Source organism: Prunus avium, chromosome 8 (genome assembly GCF_965620075.1).
Source record: "Prunus avium chromosome 8, drPruAviu1.hap1.1, whole genome shotgun sequence".
Lineage (NCBI taxonomy): Eukaryota > Viridiplantae > Streptophyta > Magnoliopsida > Rosales > Rosaceae > Prunus > Prunus avium.
Window position 1 is genome coordinate 18,006,827 of NC_142291.1, and position 18,146 is coordinate 18,024,972.

General features: G+C 40.6%; 1 non-coding gene across 1 annotated transcript; it reads right to left on the bottom strand.

The window, feature by feature from the left end:
- Nucleotides 1-688: 688 nt before the first annotated feature.
- Nucleotides 689-795, bottom strand: LOC148292300 (small nucleolar RNA R71). Its single transcript, XR_015827162.1, has one exon. It is a non-coding gene; the product is annotated as a small nucleolar RNA R71 (small nucleolar RNA).
- Between the last annotated feature and the right edge of the window lie 17,351 nt (nt 796-18,146).

Consider the following 18,146-nt stretch of genomic DNA (forward strand, 5'->3'; position numbering starts at 1 on the left):
CCCTGGTTATGTGCCCAAGGTTACCCTATTCTTTTTAGTGTTTCTAATTAATCTAATTTTCTGTTTCAGGTAGTTTATGTCTAAAAGACCGTTCCTTGAACAAGTGAGGTTTTCGTTCCAACGCTCCAGATCTTTGAACGCAGGACCATCGTTGCAACCCAACCGGGTGATCTTTGAAGTTCATAATCGTCTAGAAAGAGAGTTGTCAACTGCAAAAGAGCAAGCTCTTGCCACATTTACAAGTATTGCTCTCCACACTGAACTTCCTGGTTCTTCACCTTCAAATTCGGAAGCAAGTTCAGACCAAGAAGAAGAAGAAGAGATGGCTGCCAATGAGTTCATGGGAGAACTTGATATCCCAACAATTCCAGCATCTCCTTCAAGCATTTTGCTGCCCACTGTAGCTCGAAATTATGAGCTTAAATCTTCTCATCTTAATATGCTGCCTTCCTTTTATGGTTTACCTAATGAAGATCCATTAACTCATATAAAGGATATTTTTAATGTTGTCAGTTCTTTTCCCTTGACAGGTGTGACAGAAGATCAACTTCGAATGAGAGTGTTTCCATACACTTTGAAGGATAAGGCGAAATATTGGTTGAATTCTTTGAAGCCTGGTTCACTCACTACATGGGCTGCCATTCAAAAGAAGTTCTTGGAGAAATACTTCCCCACGCAAAAGACCGACATGCTTAGGGATAAGATCTTGTTATTTGCACAGCAAGATGATGAATCGTTTTGTGAAGCATGGGAGAGATTCAATGGGCTGCTCAACCAATGTCCTCATCATGGGATTCCATTGAAGCTTCAAATGCGTATGTTTTATAAAGGACTAACCCCTTCTAGTCATAATATAGTCACCAATTTTGCAGGTGGTTCTTTTAAAACCAAAACTCCAGAAGAAACATATGAACTCTTTGAGGAGATAGCAATGGAGACCCAACATACGGATACAAGAGGTAAACGTGTTATTAGTGGTTCTAATGATGCTTCTAGTGTGCAGATTTCAAAACTGGAACAAAAGCTAGATGCTCTTCTTGCATTAAACTCAAGAAGCCCTCCGAAGGAAGTGTGTAGTATTTGCGAAACTCCTGACCATGCTACCATAGCTTGTCCACTTGGGGCTGGATATCCAGAATTTGTGCAAGAGCAAGCTAAGTTGGTAAATTCCTACAACCAAGGTCCAAGAAATGATCCATACTCTCAAAGTTATAATCCAGGTTGGAGGAATCATCCAAACTTTTCATGGAGGAATACTCAGAATCAAGCCAATCCCCCTTCATTCCAAAAGCCACAACAAACATCATCATTGGAGGATATAGTTAAGCAGATGGCAATCAACCATTCCAATTTCCAGCAAACTACACAAGCTGCCATTGCCAAATTGGAAGTTCAAATAGGCCAATTAGCTGCTGAAATAACTCAAAGAGCACCTGGGAAATGGCCAAGCCAAACCGAGATCAATCCAAAGAACCAAGAAGCCAAGGCCATTCATGTGCTCAGATCAGGTAAGATCATTGATAGTAAAGTTGATTCTAATCTTTCAAATGATGTTGTGATTGTAGAAGATGAAGAGGAGGAGACCACGGCTACAGAAGGGGAACATCTCAAAACTTCTCAATCTGCTCCTAATGCCAAATCAGATTCTCAGGAATCCAAACAATTCCAATTGCATAAGAGAGATGACAAATTTGTGCCACCACATCTTCAAGAAGATAGATACGTGCCACCCGCTCCATATGTTCCACCGATTCCATTTCCAGGCCGTCTTAAGAAAGCAAAGCAAGATAAGGCTTTTAAAGAGATTTATGATATTTTGAGTAAAGTTAATATCAATTTGCCTTTGCTTGATGTTATTGAACAGATTCCTGCATATGGAAAGTTCATCAAGGACTTGAAAACTCACAAGCTCAATTTCGCTCCAAATGAAGATGTAAAGCTTGACCAGAATGTAAGTGCTGTGTTGCAAAGGAAGCTTCCACCAAAACTAGTTGATCCTGGCAGCTTTGACATTCCCATTAACATTGGAGGCAATAAGGTTGGAAGAGCCATGTTGGACTTGGGAGCAAGTGTCAACCTAATGCCATATTCATTGTATCAAAAGCTTGGCTTAGAAGGGATGAAGAAGACTTCAATACGACTTGAACTAGCTGATCATTCTATAAAATATCCAAAAGGTATTGTAGAAGATATTTTAGTTCAAGTTAATACACTAATTCTCCCTGCTGATTTTGTAGTGATGGACATGGAAGACAATCCAAATGGAGATCATGTTGATCGCATTCTCCTAGGCAGGCCATTCATGGCCACTGCAGACACAGTTATCAAAGTGAAAGATAGCACCCTTTCCATGACTGTTCTGGGTGAAACTGTTGAATTTAAAATGCTTAATGCTCTATCTCAACCTTCTATCTCTCTTGATTCTTGCTTTTCAATTGATGTTGTGGATCATGAGGTTTCTTCCAAAATTTTGCAGAGAAAGTCTAATGATGCTCTAGAAGCTGTCTTAACACAAGAAGAGGAAGATCTTTGTGAACCGGAGTTCCAAGAAGTGGTGGCTGCCTTAGAAGTGTTTCAACCATACCCACCATCCTTTAGGCCACCACTCGAGCCTCTTGGACCATCATCCACGAAATTGGAGCCATCCATTATCACCCCACCAAAGCTAGAACTTAAACCACTGCCCAATCATCTTAAATATACTTATTTGGGTGCTAACAAAACTCTCCCTGTTATAATTGCTGCAGGTCTCACCTCACAAGAAGAAGAGAGCTTAATTAAGGTTCTAAAAGAGCATAAAACAGCCATTGGGTGGACCATAGCAGACATCAAAGGAATTAGTCCAAGCATGTGCATGCACCGGATTCTAATGGAAGAAGACAGCAAACCATCCCGTGATGCCCAAAGGAGGCTAAATCCCAACATGAAAGAGGTGGTTAGAGCTGAAGTTTTAAAGCTACTCGATGTAGGAATCATCTACCCAATTTCAGATTCTAAGTGGGTGAGCCCTGTACAAGTTGTTCCGAAGAAGTCCGGAATCACCGTTGTGAAGAATGAGAAGAATGAGATAGTTCCTACACGAACTATCACTGGTTGGAGAGTTTGCATTGATTACAGGAAGTTGAACACATCCACTAGAAAAGATCATTTCCCCTTGCCTTTTATTGATCAAATGCTTGAACGTTTATCTGGCCATGCTTACTATTGTTTTCTTGATGGTTTTTCAGGTTATAATCAAATTCCCATTGCTCCGGAAGACCAAGAGAAAACCACATTCACATGCCCATTTGGTACGTTTGCTTATAGAAGGATGCCATTCGGTTTGTGCAATGCCCCAGCAACTTTCCAAAGATGCATGATGTCAATCTTTTCAGATATGGTGGAACGATTCATTGAGGTATTTATGGATGATTTTTCAGTTTTTGGTTCCTCTTTTGATAATTGTCTTCACCACTTGTCTCTAGTGCTTAAAAGATGCCAGGAAACAAATCTGATTTTGAATTGGGAGAAGTGTCACTTCATGGTGAGACAAGGCATTGTGCTAGGCCATGTGATTTCAAGCAAGGGAATTGAAGTGGATAAAGCCAAGATCGATCTCATCTCAAATCTGCCACCCCCTACCTCTGTGAAAGGAATTAGAAGCTTTCTAGGTCATGCTGGATTCTATAGAAGGTTCATCAAAAATTTCTCAAGCATTACAAGGCCATTGTGTAATCTCCTTGCTAAGGATGCTGTTTTTGAGTTTAATGAAGCTTGCATGGAAGCCTTTACTACCTTGAAGAGGGAGCTAACTTCAGCCCCTATTATCATAGCTCCAGATTGGTCTTTACCATTTGAAATAATGTGTGATGCCTCTGACTTTGCTATTGGTGCAGTTTTAGGTCAAAAGAAGAACAAACTCCCCCATGTGATTCATTATGCTAGCCGGACCTTGAATGATGCTCAAATCAACTACTCCACAACAGAGAAGGAGTTCCTTGCTGTGGTTTTTGCTTTAGAAAAATTTCGTTCTTATCTTGTTGGTTCTAAAGTAATTGTTTATTCTGACCATGCAGCTCTTAGATACTTGCTCACTAAGAAGGACGCCAAACCACGCTTGATTAGATGGATTCTCTTGCTGCAAGAGTTCGATTTGGAAATTCGAGACAAGAAGGGATGTGAGAATGTGGTAGCTGATCATTTGAGCAGAATTGTGGTTGAAGAAAAAGGAGAAGATGTGCTACCCTTGAATGAGACTTTCCCTGATGAACAACTATATGCTGCCCAAGTCAAAGAACCATGGTATGCTGATTTTGTTAATTATCTTGCTTGTGGTGTTCTTAGAAATGATCTAACTTCTCAGGACAAGAAGAAGTTCTTTTCCATGGTGAAACATTATGTCTGGGATGAACCTTTCTTATTCAAGCATTGCCCGGATCAACTCATCAGAAGATGTGTTCCAGAAGAAGAGCAAGAAAGCATACTTAGGCATAGCCACGAATTGGCTTGTGGAGGTCACTTTGGAGCTAAGAAAACAGCACTTAAAATTCTCCAATCTGGTTTCTTTTGGCCCACTCTATTCAAAGATGCGTTTAATTTTTGTGTTAAGTGTGATAGGTGTCAAAGGATGGGGAACATAAGTCGCAGGAACGAAATGCCATTGAATAGCATACTTGTTGTGGAGCTCTTCGATGTGTGGGGTATTGATTTCATGGGACCATTCCCATCTTCCTTTGGTTGTACTTACATACTTGTTGCTGTTGATTATGTGTCTAAATGGGTGGAAGCCATAGCCACCAAAACCAATGATCATAAGGTGGTGCTCAAGTTCTTGAAGGATAATATTTTCACAAGGTTTGGTACTCCAAGGGCTGTCATTAGTGATGGAGGCAGCCACTTCTGTAACAAGCCATTCGAAGCACTCATGAAGAAGTACAACATCACCCATCGAGTCTCTACACCATATCATCCGCAAACTTCTGGTCAAGTGGAAATAAGCAATAGAGAAATTAAGCACATCCTGGAGAAGGTGGTGAACAATACAAGGAAAGATTGGGCAGCCAAGCTCAATGATTCATTATGGGCTTATAGGACTGCATATAAGACTCCCATTGGGATGAGCCCTTATCGTCTTGTGTTTGGGAAAGCTTGTCACCTGCCAATGGAGCTTGAACACAATGCTTTTTGGGCCATCAAGAAGTTAAATTTTGATCTAGACAAGGCAGGCCATGCAAGAAAGTTTCAGCTCAATGAATTGGAAGAAATTAGACATGAGTCTTATGAGAATGCAAAGCTTTACAAAGAACGAACCAAGAGTTACCATGACAGAAACATTCAACGGAAAGAGTTCTCCAAAGGTATGTCAGTTCTTTTGTTTAACTCACGATTGCGTCTCTTTCCAGGAAAATTGAAGTCTAGATGGCAAGGCCCATTCACCGTGGTCAATGTTTCTCCCTATGGAGCTGTGGAGATTCAAAACCCTAAAGACGGCTCAACTTTCAAAGTAAATGGACAACGTTTAAAGCCATTCTATGAGGGAATCTCAGCTGGCATTCAAACAGGCCATGTGGTGGATCAACTTCCCTTTGTACCATCAACTTAGCTGATCACATAATGTCTTGCCAAGACAGTAACTAAGGCGCTTCTTGGGAGGCAACCCATGTGTTCAAGAAGAAGGTGCTTGGTAGCAATCGACCTAATCGCATCAAGGGGGAGCATTTCTATCCTTTCTCTTTACTTGTTTTGTTTTTATTTTAGTCATTTTAAGTTTCTGTTTCTTTAAATAATTTTTTTTTTTCATATGAGCTAACTTTTGGTAACCCCAGTGAGCACCTCCGTCAATACAGTGTCTAGGAGTTCTTTAGGCGACACCTTCGGTGTCTAAGAAGTTTGGGTTTTAAGCGGGACCATTGTGACCCCTCCAACCTTCCCGGATCCCCTGGCTGTGTTTTCTGAGGCCCTTAACTGGTCATCCGTGAGTTGCTTGTATATTTGTGTTTTTTTTTTCTTCTTAACTTTTTCTTAACTTTTCCCTTTATCATTTACTTGTTCTCAATCATCTTTACTTTGCTTTAACATTGAGGACAATGTTCAATTCAGGTCTGGGGGGAAGGTTTTCAAATTTCATTCATTTGTGTTTTCAATTTTCGTTCATTTGTCACTAATTTTTTTTTTTTTAATGTCATACAATCGATGCTATGGAGCTGCCATTGAGGTTTTCATATCAGAATTTTGCACTTCACAAAGCTTTGGCTCCTAGAATTCTGGTGGCTAAAGTACCATGCTCAAATTCTCGAAGGAGAATAGTGGAGACTACCCTAGTGAGCTATATTGAGCCCAATTGCTTTCTTGAGAGGGTTTAAACTATTTCTATTTCTCATCCCAATTTATTTTCTTCATTTCACTCTAAATGATCTCATTATTCCATTTTGATTGAATACTAAGGATGATTCTCTTTTGCAGATATCATGTGCTTGCTCTCATTCATGAATGAACTCATTGAAGTGATGCTAGGCTATGTGTGCATAACCATTCGATGTGCTTTCTTTTCACCCTACCTATATGTGTGTTCCATCAACCCTCTTGAAGCCAAACACTTAAAGCCTTTTCTTCTATCACCCTCATCATTTCCCTACCTTTGTATCTCAATCTGAGATACTTCACCTATTGTAGCCATACCCTATAGCTTAGAAATATACCAAGGTGTGCCAAGATAAAGTTTGAAGCAAGGAAGTTGCTGCCATGTGCCTAAATGAAAGATGGTGTGATTCTGTGCAATGAAGTTAATGAAGATGCAGATCAAATCAACGAAGATGAAAGTGTTTCGATTTGATCTAAGTGTAAAAAAAATATATAAAAAAAAATATATAAATAAATAAAGTCTATGCCAGGTGGTACCATGAAGTTTGCAGCCATGCCATTATAAGTCAATGCTACCTTGCAGATCAATGAAGAATGCAACCTTGGTATGTTCTTCAGTTACCTGTTTTTCCTTCCAATTCTTCCATTTCCCCTAACCTTACCTTTCATTACAAACCTTGTGAAAGACCTAGCTGATCTTTGAGGATGTATTCATGGGTGCTGGTAGGTATGTGTGTATCTCTATTCTTAGTATTTGATTCCCTTCATGAGATCTAACCAAATATTGTGCTTCTATTTCATATTCTCACTTAAGCTTGTTTGAGAGAATAAAACCATTGGTTCTGAGTGATTGAGTGTTATCTGTGAGAATTAGAGTCGAAGCATGTTCTTTATTCAAGGTTTGAGTGTGCTTGCTTTGAAACCGTGTGCCTTTGAGCTATAGCTTCCACATTACACACTGATTGATCACCTATCTTGGCAACTCTACAGTGTTGGAGGTATGACTAAAGTTTTCTTTCGTTCTCATTAGTTGATTTCAAGTTTTACTAACCACTTTGTTTTGTAGAGTTAGTAATGCGTTTGTGGGTATCGTTTCTGTTAAACCCTCAGGAGACACAACTCCTCCTACTAGGGATGCCTAGAGGTTTAAAGGCTTGTTGCATACGCTCAATGCAATCGAGTTACCTACGAAAGTGGTTTAGTTAACTTTTTGTTTTTAACTTTGTTTTGTGTTGTTTTGCTCGAGGACTAGCAAAATCTAGGTTTGGGGGTATTTGATCGGTTCATAATTGTATATCATTTTGTACCCTTCTAGCTTATGATTTGGTTATGTTTTTGAGTTAAACTTGTGCTTTTAATCCTTTTTGTGTTTATCTTTCAGTTAATTGACATTTAGGTAACAATGATGACTTTGGATAGGAAATGATGCAATCCATGCATGTTAAGGCTTGATTTGGGTGAATGGAAGAAGGGCTTAAAGACAAACACATTTTGGCTACAACTCCTTTCCAGCCCAATTTCGTAGGTCAGCTTCTTGGCCTTGGATCAGAATGCTATGGGGCTTGGATGAGGTGAAGATCTTCATGAAACTTGTTCCAATGGGTGTCTAGTACAACATATCCAAATTTCAGCCCAATTGGACATTTGTGGAGTGCTCAGCCCACCCAACACTCAACCCTGCTCAGGAGGATTTGCAGCTGCCAGCTTTGTCATGTGCCTCACCCATGCTGCAACTGACTTTGGATCCAACATAATGAGTGAAGTGGGGAGGCATTCCAGCTATGAAAGTCTAAAGGATCAAGTTGGTACATGCTGGAGTTATTATAGAGAAAGCATGTGCATGCATGTAAAGCATAAATGAAATGAAGTCAACTCCAGTCTCTGTTCGGCAGCCAAATTGTAAGGCCCAAAACGCATACTTCTACTGCTCCGATGGGAATACTTTCTTCATAGAAGTTGTTCCAATGGGTGTCTACTATAACATATCCACATTTGAGCCCCATTGGATACGTTTTGAAACCTCTGGCCTTCCTACACCAAGTCTGGTTCAGAAGACTCGTTTTTGTTCAACAACCAAAAGAAGACCACATGGGTTGGCAGCAAAAGGCAGCCACAATTGATCACCTTTGATCCCATGTGAAGAAAGCTTGAGGTGCAGCAAAAGAAGTATGGGATGGGATTGATTCCAACCACACTAACATAGACAAGATAAAGTGGGAGTTATGGGTTGTATTAAATGAGGAATGGTGGTGTTGGATTTCATCATGATGTTCCTCCCTCTTAGCCCTATAAATAGAGGAGTCTTCAAGCTACAAAATTCACTTCAGCTATCCTCCACACTTCCATCATCCAGAAATCATCCTCATACATTCTCACAACCCCAAACACTCAAGCAATCAACCCAATACTCTAAACTGCCCCAAAATCACCAAAACAGCTCCAGAAAACCTCCCTTCCATTTCCCTACGAATTTCCTCTTTCTCAGCCATCACCACTCACTCAAGGTCATCTCAAATCACCTCCATATCCTTCATACATCCTTCTAGACGTGGAGAAGCTCTTGGAGAAGCATTGGACACTACAAGAACTTCAGAAAAGGGTTTTTCTACTCTTATGGCATTCATTATGTTTTCCCATTTCTATTTTAGTTTCTTTTCCATTATGAGTAGCTAAATCCATAACTAGGGCTTCGATGTAACCTAACATGAATATTCTGGGTTTATAAGTTTGGAGTTTCAAGTTTGATTCATGATTCATGTTCTTATTCATTATGCTTATAAGTTAACATGCTTGTTTGAATGATTGATCACCATTAGAACTTGTTTGTTAACTATCTTGGTTTGAATTAAGAGTAGACACCATGCTTTAATTCGAATTGAACTATGAATAGGAAGAGTATGTATGGACATTCGACAACAGGGATTAGATACATGCTTGGTTGTTTAAATTGTTCTTCTATGCTTAATGGGTTCCTAATGCTTAATTTTAGGTTAGACAACAAATGATCAAATTAGGGAATTAGGAACACAAGGTTAGGACCAAACACCATGGCCTAATCATACTTTAGCTAGAATCAATCTTTGAATCTGAATTAGACTTGTCACTTGACTCCATATAACCCAGAATTGAATTGTTATGGTGATTCGAATGCCCTAGTCTCCAAATCTGTTTTCCAACTCTTAAAACCACTCTTTGTTACACTTGTTTATTTGCTTTCATTTGCAATTTCAGTTTGCTCACTTCCTTTCACAATCACAATCACTCTCACTTTAATTTCTGTTTTAGACTTAACTTCCTAACTTCTTGAATTCGGTAATCTACGTACATAACTAATTTGAACTTCTCAGTCTTCGTGGGTACGACCTCGTACTTGTCTTGCTATATTACTAATTGCCCCGTACAATTGCGAGTTAACATAATAATTAACAACAAATACACCAACCACTCCAACTAGGAACGAACTGCCGTTTTACTTGAATTGTCCAATTTGGAACACCTATTGATTTCGGATCGAGCCCAAAACTTGGGCAACATCATAATATGGTGGGCGGAGTCATTAGGTGAGTTTTGAATGAAATCCAATCGCTAGAAGTATGGAATACACCAACCACTCCAACTAGGAACGAACTGCCGTTGAACTTGAATTGTCCAATTTTCTATTGATTTCGGATCGAGCCCAAAAATTGGGCAACATCATAATATGGTGGGCGGAGTCATTAGGTGAGTTTTGAGTGAAATCCAATCGCTAGAAGGAGGGAATACACCAACCACTCCAATTAGGAAAGAACTGCCGTTGAACTTGAATTGTCCAATTTGTCACACCTATTGATTTCGTATCGAGCCCAAAACTTGGGTAACATCATAATATGGTGGCACGAGTCATTTGGTGAGTTTTGAGTGAAATCCAATCGCTAGAAGTGTGGAATACACCAACCACTCCCATTAGGAACGAACTGCTGTTGAACTTGAATTGTCCAATATCTCACACCTATTGATTTCGGATCGAACCCCAAACTTGTGCAACATCATAATATGGTGGGTGGAGTCATTTGGTGAGTTTTGAGTGAAATCCAATCGCTAGAGGTATGGAATACACCAACCACTCCAATTAGGCACGAACTGCCGTTCAACTTGAACTGTCCAATTTGGAACACCTATTGATTTCGGATCGAGCCCAAAACTTGGGCAACATCATAATATGGTGGGTGGAGTCATTTGGTGAGTTTTAAGTGAAATCCAATCGCTAGAAGTATGGAATACACCAACCACTCCAATTAGGAACGAACTGCCGTTGAACTTGAATTTTCCAATTTCTCACACCTATTGATTTCGGATCGATTCCAAAACTTGGGTAACATCATAATATGGTGGGACGAGTCATTTGGTGAGTTTTGAGTGAAATCCAATCGCTAGAAGTATGGAATACACCAACCACTCCAATTAGGAACGAACTTCCGTTGAACTTGAATTGTCCAATTTCTCACACCTATTGATTTCGGATCGAGCCCAAAGCTTGGGCAACATCATAATATGGTGGGAGGAGTCATTTGGTGAGTTTTGAGTGAAATCCAATCGCTAGAAGTATGGAATACACCAACCACTCGAATTAGGAACAAACTGCCGTTGAAGTTGAATTGTCCAATTTGGAACACCTATTGATTTCGGATTGAGCCCAAAACTTGGGCAACAACATAATATGGTGGGAGGAGTCATTTGGTGAGTTTTGAGTGAAATCCAATCGATAGAGGTATGGAATACACCAACCACTGCAATTAGGGACGAACTGCTGTTGAACTTGAATTCTCCAATTTCGAACACCTATTGATTTCGGATCGAGCCCAAAACTTGGGCAACATCATAATATGGTGGGAGGAGTCATTTGGTGAGTTTTGAGTGAAATCCAATTGCCAGAAGTATGGAATACACCAACCACTCCCATTAGGAACGAACTGCCGTTGAACTTGAATTGTCCAATTTCTCTCACCTATTGATTTCGGATCGAGCCCAAAAGTTGGGCAACATCATAATATGGTGGGAGGAGTCATTTGGCGAGTTTTGAGTGAAATCCAATCGCTAGAAGTAAGGAATACACCAACCACTCCCATTAGGAACGAACTGCCGTTGAACTTGAATTGTCCAATTTCTCACACCTATTGATTTCGGATAGAACCCCAAACTTGTACAACATCATATTATGGTGGGAGGAGTCATTTGGTGAGTTTTGAGTGAAATCCAATCGCTAGAAGTACGGAATACACCAACCACTCCAATTAGGAACGAACTGCCGTTGAACTTGAATTGTCCAATTTGGAACACCTATTGATTTCGGATCGAGCCCAAAACTTGGGCAACATCATAATATGGTGGGAGGAGTCATTTGGTGAGTTTTGAGTAAAATCCAATCGCTAGAAGTATGGAATACACCAACCACTCCAATGAGGAACGAACTGCCGTTGAACTTGAATTGTCCAATTTAGAACACCTATTGATTTCGGATCGAGCCCAAAACTTGTGCAACATCATAATATGGTGGGAGGAGTCATTTGGTGAGTTTTGAGTGAAATCCAATCGCTAGAAGTATGGAATACACCAACCACTCCAATGAGGAACGAACTGCCGTTGAACTTGAATTGTCCAATTTAGAACACCTATTGATTTCGGATCGAGCCCAAAACTTGTGCAACATCATAATATGGTGGGAGGAGTCATTTGGTGAGTTTTGAGTGAAATCCAATCGCTAGAAGTATGGAATACACCAACCACTCCAATTAGGAACGAACTGCCGTTGAACTTGAATTGTCCAATTTGGAACACCTATTGATTTCGGATCGAGCCCAAAACTTGGGCAACATCATAATATGGTGGGCGGAGTCATTTGGTGAGTTTTGAGTGAAATCCAATCTGTAGAAGTATGGAATACACCAACCACTCCATTTAGGAAAGAACTGCCGTTGAACTTGAATTTTCCAATGTCTCACACCTATTGAATTCGGATCGAGCCCAAAACTTGGGCAACATCATAATATGGTGGGAGGAGTCATTTGGTGAGTTTTGAGTGAAATCCAATCGCTAGAAGTATGGAATACACCAACCACTCCAATTAGGAACGAACTGCCGTTGAACTTGAATTGTCCAATTTGGAACAACTATTGATTTCGGATCGAGCCCAAAACTTGGGCAACATCATAATATGGTGGGAGGAGTCATTTGGTGAGTTTTGAGTGATATCCAATATTTGGAAGTATGGAATACACCAACAACTCCAATTAGGAACGAACTGCCGTTGAACTTAAATTGTCCAATTTGGAACACCTATTGAGTTCGGATCGAGCCCAAAACTTGGGCAACACCATAATATGGTGGGAGGAGTCATTTGGTGAGTTTTGAGTGAAATCCAATCGCTAGAAGTATGGAATACCCCAACCACTCCAATTAGGAACGAACTGCCGTTGAACTTGAATTGTCCAATTTCTCACACCTATTGATTTCGGATGGAACCCCAAACTTGTGCAACATCATAATACGGTGGGAGGAGTCATTTGGTGAGTTTTGAGTGAAATCCAATCGCTAGAAGAATGGAATACACCAACCACTCCAATTAGGAACGAACTGCCATTGAACTTGAATTGTCCAATTTCTCACGCCTATTGATTTCGGATCGAGCCCAAAACTTGGGCAACATCATAATATGGTCGGAGGAGTCCTTTGGTGAGTTTTGAGTGAAATCGAATCGCTAGAAGTATGAAATACACCAACCACTCCAATTAGGAACGAACTGCCGTTGAACTTGAATTGTCCAATTTCTCACTCCTATTGATTTCGGATCGAGCCCAAAACATGGGCAACATCATAAAATGGTGGGAGGAGTCATTTGGTGAGTTTTGAGTGAAATCCAATCGCTAGAAGTATGGAATACACCAACCACTCAATTTTGGAACGAACTGCCGTTGAAATTAAATTGCCCAATTTCTCACACCTATTGATTTCGGATCGAGCCCAAAACTTGGACAACATCATAATATGGTGGAAGGAGTCATTTGGTGAGTTTTGAGTGAAATCTAATCGCTAGAATTATGGAATACACCAACCACTCCCATTAGGAACGAACTGCCGTTGAACTTGAATTGTCCAATTTCTCACACCTATTGATTTCGGATCGAACCCCAAACTTGTGCAACGTCATATTATAGTGGGAGGAGTCATTAGGTGAGTTTTGACTGAAATCCAATCGCTAGAAGTATGGAATACACCAACCACTCCAATTAGGAACGAACTGCCGTTGAACTTGAATTGTCCAATTTCTCACACCTATTGACTTCGGATCGAGCCCCAAACTTGGGCAACATCATAATATGGTGGGAGGAGTCATTTGGTGAGTTTTGAGTGAAATCCAATCGCTAGAAGCATGGAATACACCAACCACTCCAATTAGGAACGAACTGGCGTTGAACTTGAATTGTCCAATTTGGAACACCTATTGATTTCGGATCGAGCCCCAAACTTGGGCAACGTCATAACATGGTGGGAGGAGTCATTTGTTGAGTTTTGAGTGAAATCCAATCGCTAGAAGTACAGAATACACCAACCACTCCATTTAGGAACGAACTGCCGTTGAACTTGAATTGCTCAATTTTTCACACCTACGGATTTCGGATCGAGCCCAAAACTTGGGCAACAACATCATATGTTGGGAGGAGTCATTTGGTGAGTTTTCAGTGAAATCCAATCGCTAGAAGTATGGAATACACCAACCACTCCAATTAGGAACGAACTGCCGTTGAACTTGAATTTTCCAATTTCTCTCACCTATTGATTTCGGATCGAGCCCCAAACTTGGGCAACATCATAATATGGTGGGAGAAGTCATTTGGTGAGTTTTGAGTGAAATCCAATCGCTAGAAGTATGGAATACACCAACCACTCCAATTAGGAACGAACTGCCGTTGAACTTGAATTGTCCAATTTCTCACACCTATTGAGTTCGGATCGAGCCCAAAACTTGGGCAACATCATAATATGGTGGGAGGAGTCATTTGGACAGTTTTCAGTGAAATCCAATCGCTAGAAGTATGGAATACACCAACCACTCCAATTAGGAACAAACTGCCGTTGAACTTGAATTGTCCAATTTCTCACACCTATTGAGTTCGGATCGAGCCCAAAACTTGGGCAACATCATAATATTGTTGGAGTAGTCATTTGGTGAGTTTTGAGGGAAATCCAATCGCTAGAAGTATGGAATACACCAACCACTCCAACTTGGAACGAGCTGCCATTGAACTTGAATTGTCCAATTTCTCACACCTATTGATTTCGGATTGAGCCCAAAACTTGGGCAACATCATAATATTGTTGGAGTAGTCATTTGGTGAGTTTTGAGGGAAATCCAATCGCTAGAAGTATGGAATACACCAACCACTCCAATTAGGAACGAACTGCCGTTGAACTTGAATTGTCCAATTTGGAACACCTATTGATTTCGGATCGAACCCAAAACTTGGGCAACATCACAATATGGTGGGAGGAGTCATTTGGTGAGTTTTGAGTGAAATTCAATCGCTAGAAGTATGGAATACACCAACCACTCCAATTAGGAACGAACTGCCGTTGAACTTGAATTGTCCAATTTGGAACACCTATTGATTTCGGATCGAACCCAAAACTTGGGCAACATCACAATATGGTGGGAGGAGTCATTTGGACAGTTTTCAGTGAAATCCAATCGCTAGAAGTATGGAATACACCAACCACTCCAATTAGGAACAAACTGCCGTTGAACTTGAATTGTCCAATTTCTCACACCTATTGAGTTCGGATCGAGCCCAAAACTTGGGCAACATCATAATATTGTTGGAGTAGTCATTTGGTGAGTTTTGAGGGAAATCCAATCGCTAGAAGTATGGAATACACCAACCACTCCAACTTGGAACGAACTGCCATTGAACTTGAATTGTCCAATTTCTCACACCTATTGATTTCGGATCGAGCCCAAAACTTGGGCAACATCATAATATGGTGGGAGGAGTCATTTGGTGAGTTTTGAGTGAAATTCAATCGCTAGAAGTATGGAATACACCAACCACTCCAATTACGAACGAACTGCCGTTGAACTTGAATTGTCCAATTTGGAACACCTATTGATTTCGGATCGAGCCCCAAACTTGGGCAACATCGTAATATGGTGGGAGGAGTCATTTGGTGAGTTTTGAGTGAAATCCAATCACTAGAAGTATGGAATACACCAACCACTCCAATTAGGAACGAACTGCCGTTGAACTTGAATTGCTCAATTTCTCACACCTATTGATTTCGGATCGAGCCCAAAACTTGGGCAACATCATAATATGGTGGGAGGAGTCATTTGGTGAGTTTTGAGTGAAATCCAATCGCTAGAAGTACGGAATACACCAACCACTACAATTAGGAACGAACTGCCGTTGAACTTGAATTGTCCAATTTCTCACACCTCTTGATTTCGGATCGAGCCCAAAACTTGGGCAACATCATAATATGGTGGGAGGAGTCATTTGGTGAGTTTTGAGTGAAATTCAATCACTAGAAGTATGGAATACACCAACCACTCCAATTAGGAACAAACTGCCGTTGAACTCGAATTGTCCAATTTCTCACACCTATTGAGTTCGGATCGAGCCCAAAACTTGGGCAACATCATAATATTGTTGGAGTAGTCATTTGGTGAGTTTTGAGGGAAATCCAATCGCTAGAAGTATGGAATACACCAACCACTCCAACTTGGAACGAACTGCCATTGAACTTGAATTGTCCAATTTCTCACACCTATTGATTTCGGATCGAGCCCAAAACTTGGGCAACATCATAATATGGTGGGAGGAGTCATTTGGTGAGTTTTGAGTGAAATTCAATCGCTAGAAGTATGGAATACACCAACCACTCCAATTACGAACGAACTGCCGTTGAACTTGAATTGTCCAATTTGGAACACCTATTGATTTCGGATCGAGCCCCAAACTTGGGCAACATCGTAATATGGTGGGAGGAGTCATTTGGTGAGTTTTGAGTGAAATCCAATCACTAGAAGTATGGAATACACCAACCACTCCAATTAGGAACGAACTGCCGTTGAACTTGAATTGTCCAATTTCTCACACCTATTGAGTTCGGATCGAGCCCAAAACTTGGGCAACATCATAATATGGTGGGAGGAGTCATTTGGACAGTTTTCAGTGAAATCCAATCGCTAGAAGTATGGAATACACCAACCACTCCAATTAGGAACAAACTGCCGTTGAACTTGAATTGTCCAATTTCTCACACCTATTGAGTTCGGATAGAGCCCAAAACTTGGGCAACATCATAATATTGTTGGAGTAGTCATTTGGTGAGTTTTGAGGGAAATCCAATCGCTAGAAGTATGGAATACACCAACCACTCCAACTTGGAACGAACTGCCATTGAACTTGAATTGTCCAATTTCTCACACCTATTGATTTCGGATTGAGCCCAAAACTTGGGCAACATCATAATATTGTTGGAGTAGTCATTTGGTGAGTTTTGAGGGAAATCCAATCGGTAGAAGTATGGAATACACCAACCACTCCAATTAGGAACGAACTGCCGTTGAACTTGAATTGTCCAATTTGGAACACCTATTGATTTCGGATCGAACCCAAAACTTGGGCAACATCACAATATGGTGGGAGGAGTCATTTGGTGAGTTTTGAGTGAAATCCAATCGCTAGAAGTATGGAATACACCTACCACTCCAATTAGGAACGAACTGCCGTTGAACTTGAATTGTCCAATTTGGAACACCTATTGATTTCGGATCGAGCCCCAAACTTGGGCAACATCGTAATATGGTGGGAGGAGTCATTTGGTGAGTTTTGAGTGAAATCCAATCACTAGAAGTATGGAATACACCAACCACTCCAATTAGGAACAAACTGCCGTTGAACTTGAATTGTCCAATTTCTCACACCTATTGAGTTCGGATCGAGCCCAAAACTTGGGCAACATCATAATATTGTTGGAGTAGTCATTTGGTGAGTTTTGAGGGAAATCCAATCGCTAGAAGTATGGAATACACCAACCACTCCAACTTGGAACGAACTGCCATTGAACTTGAATTGTCCAATTTCTCACACCTATTGATTTCGGATCGAGCCCAAAACTTGGGCAACATCATAATATGGTGGGAGGAGTCATTTGGTGAGTTTTGAGTGAAATTCAATCGCTAGAAGTATGGAATACACCAACCACTCCAATTACGAACGAACTGCCGTTGAACTTGAATTGTCCAATTTGGAACACCTATTGATTTCGGATCGAGCCCCAAACTTGGGCAACATCGTAATATGGTGGGAGGAGTCATTTGGTGAGTTTTGAGTGAAATCCAATCACTAGAAGTATGGAATACACCAACCACTCCAATTAGGAACGAACTGCCGTTGAACTTGAATTGTCCAATTTCTCACACCTATTGATTTCGGATCGAGCCCAAAACTTGGGCAACATCATAATATGGTGGGAGGAGTCATTTGGTGAGTTTTGAGTGAAATTCAATCGCTAGAAGTATGGAATACACCAACCACTCCAATTAGGAACGAACTGCCGTTGAACTTGAATTGTCCAATTTGGAACACCTATTGATTTCGGATCGAGGCCAAAACTTGGGTAACATCATAATATGGTGGGAGGAGTCATTGGGTGAGTTTTGAGTGAAATCCAATCGCTAGAAGTATGGAATACACCAACCATTCCAATTAGGAACGAACTGCCGTTGAACTTGAATTGTCCAATTTCTCACACCTATTGATTTCGGATCG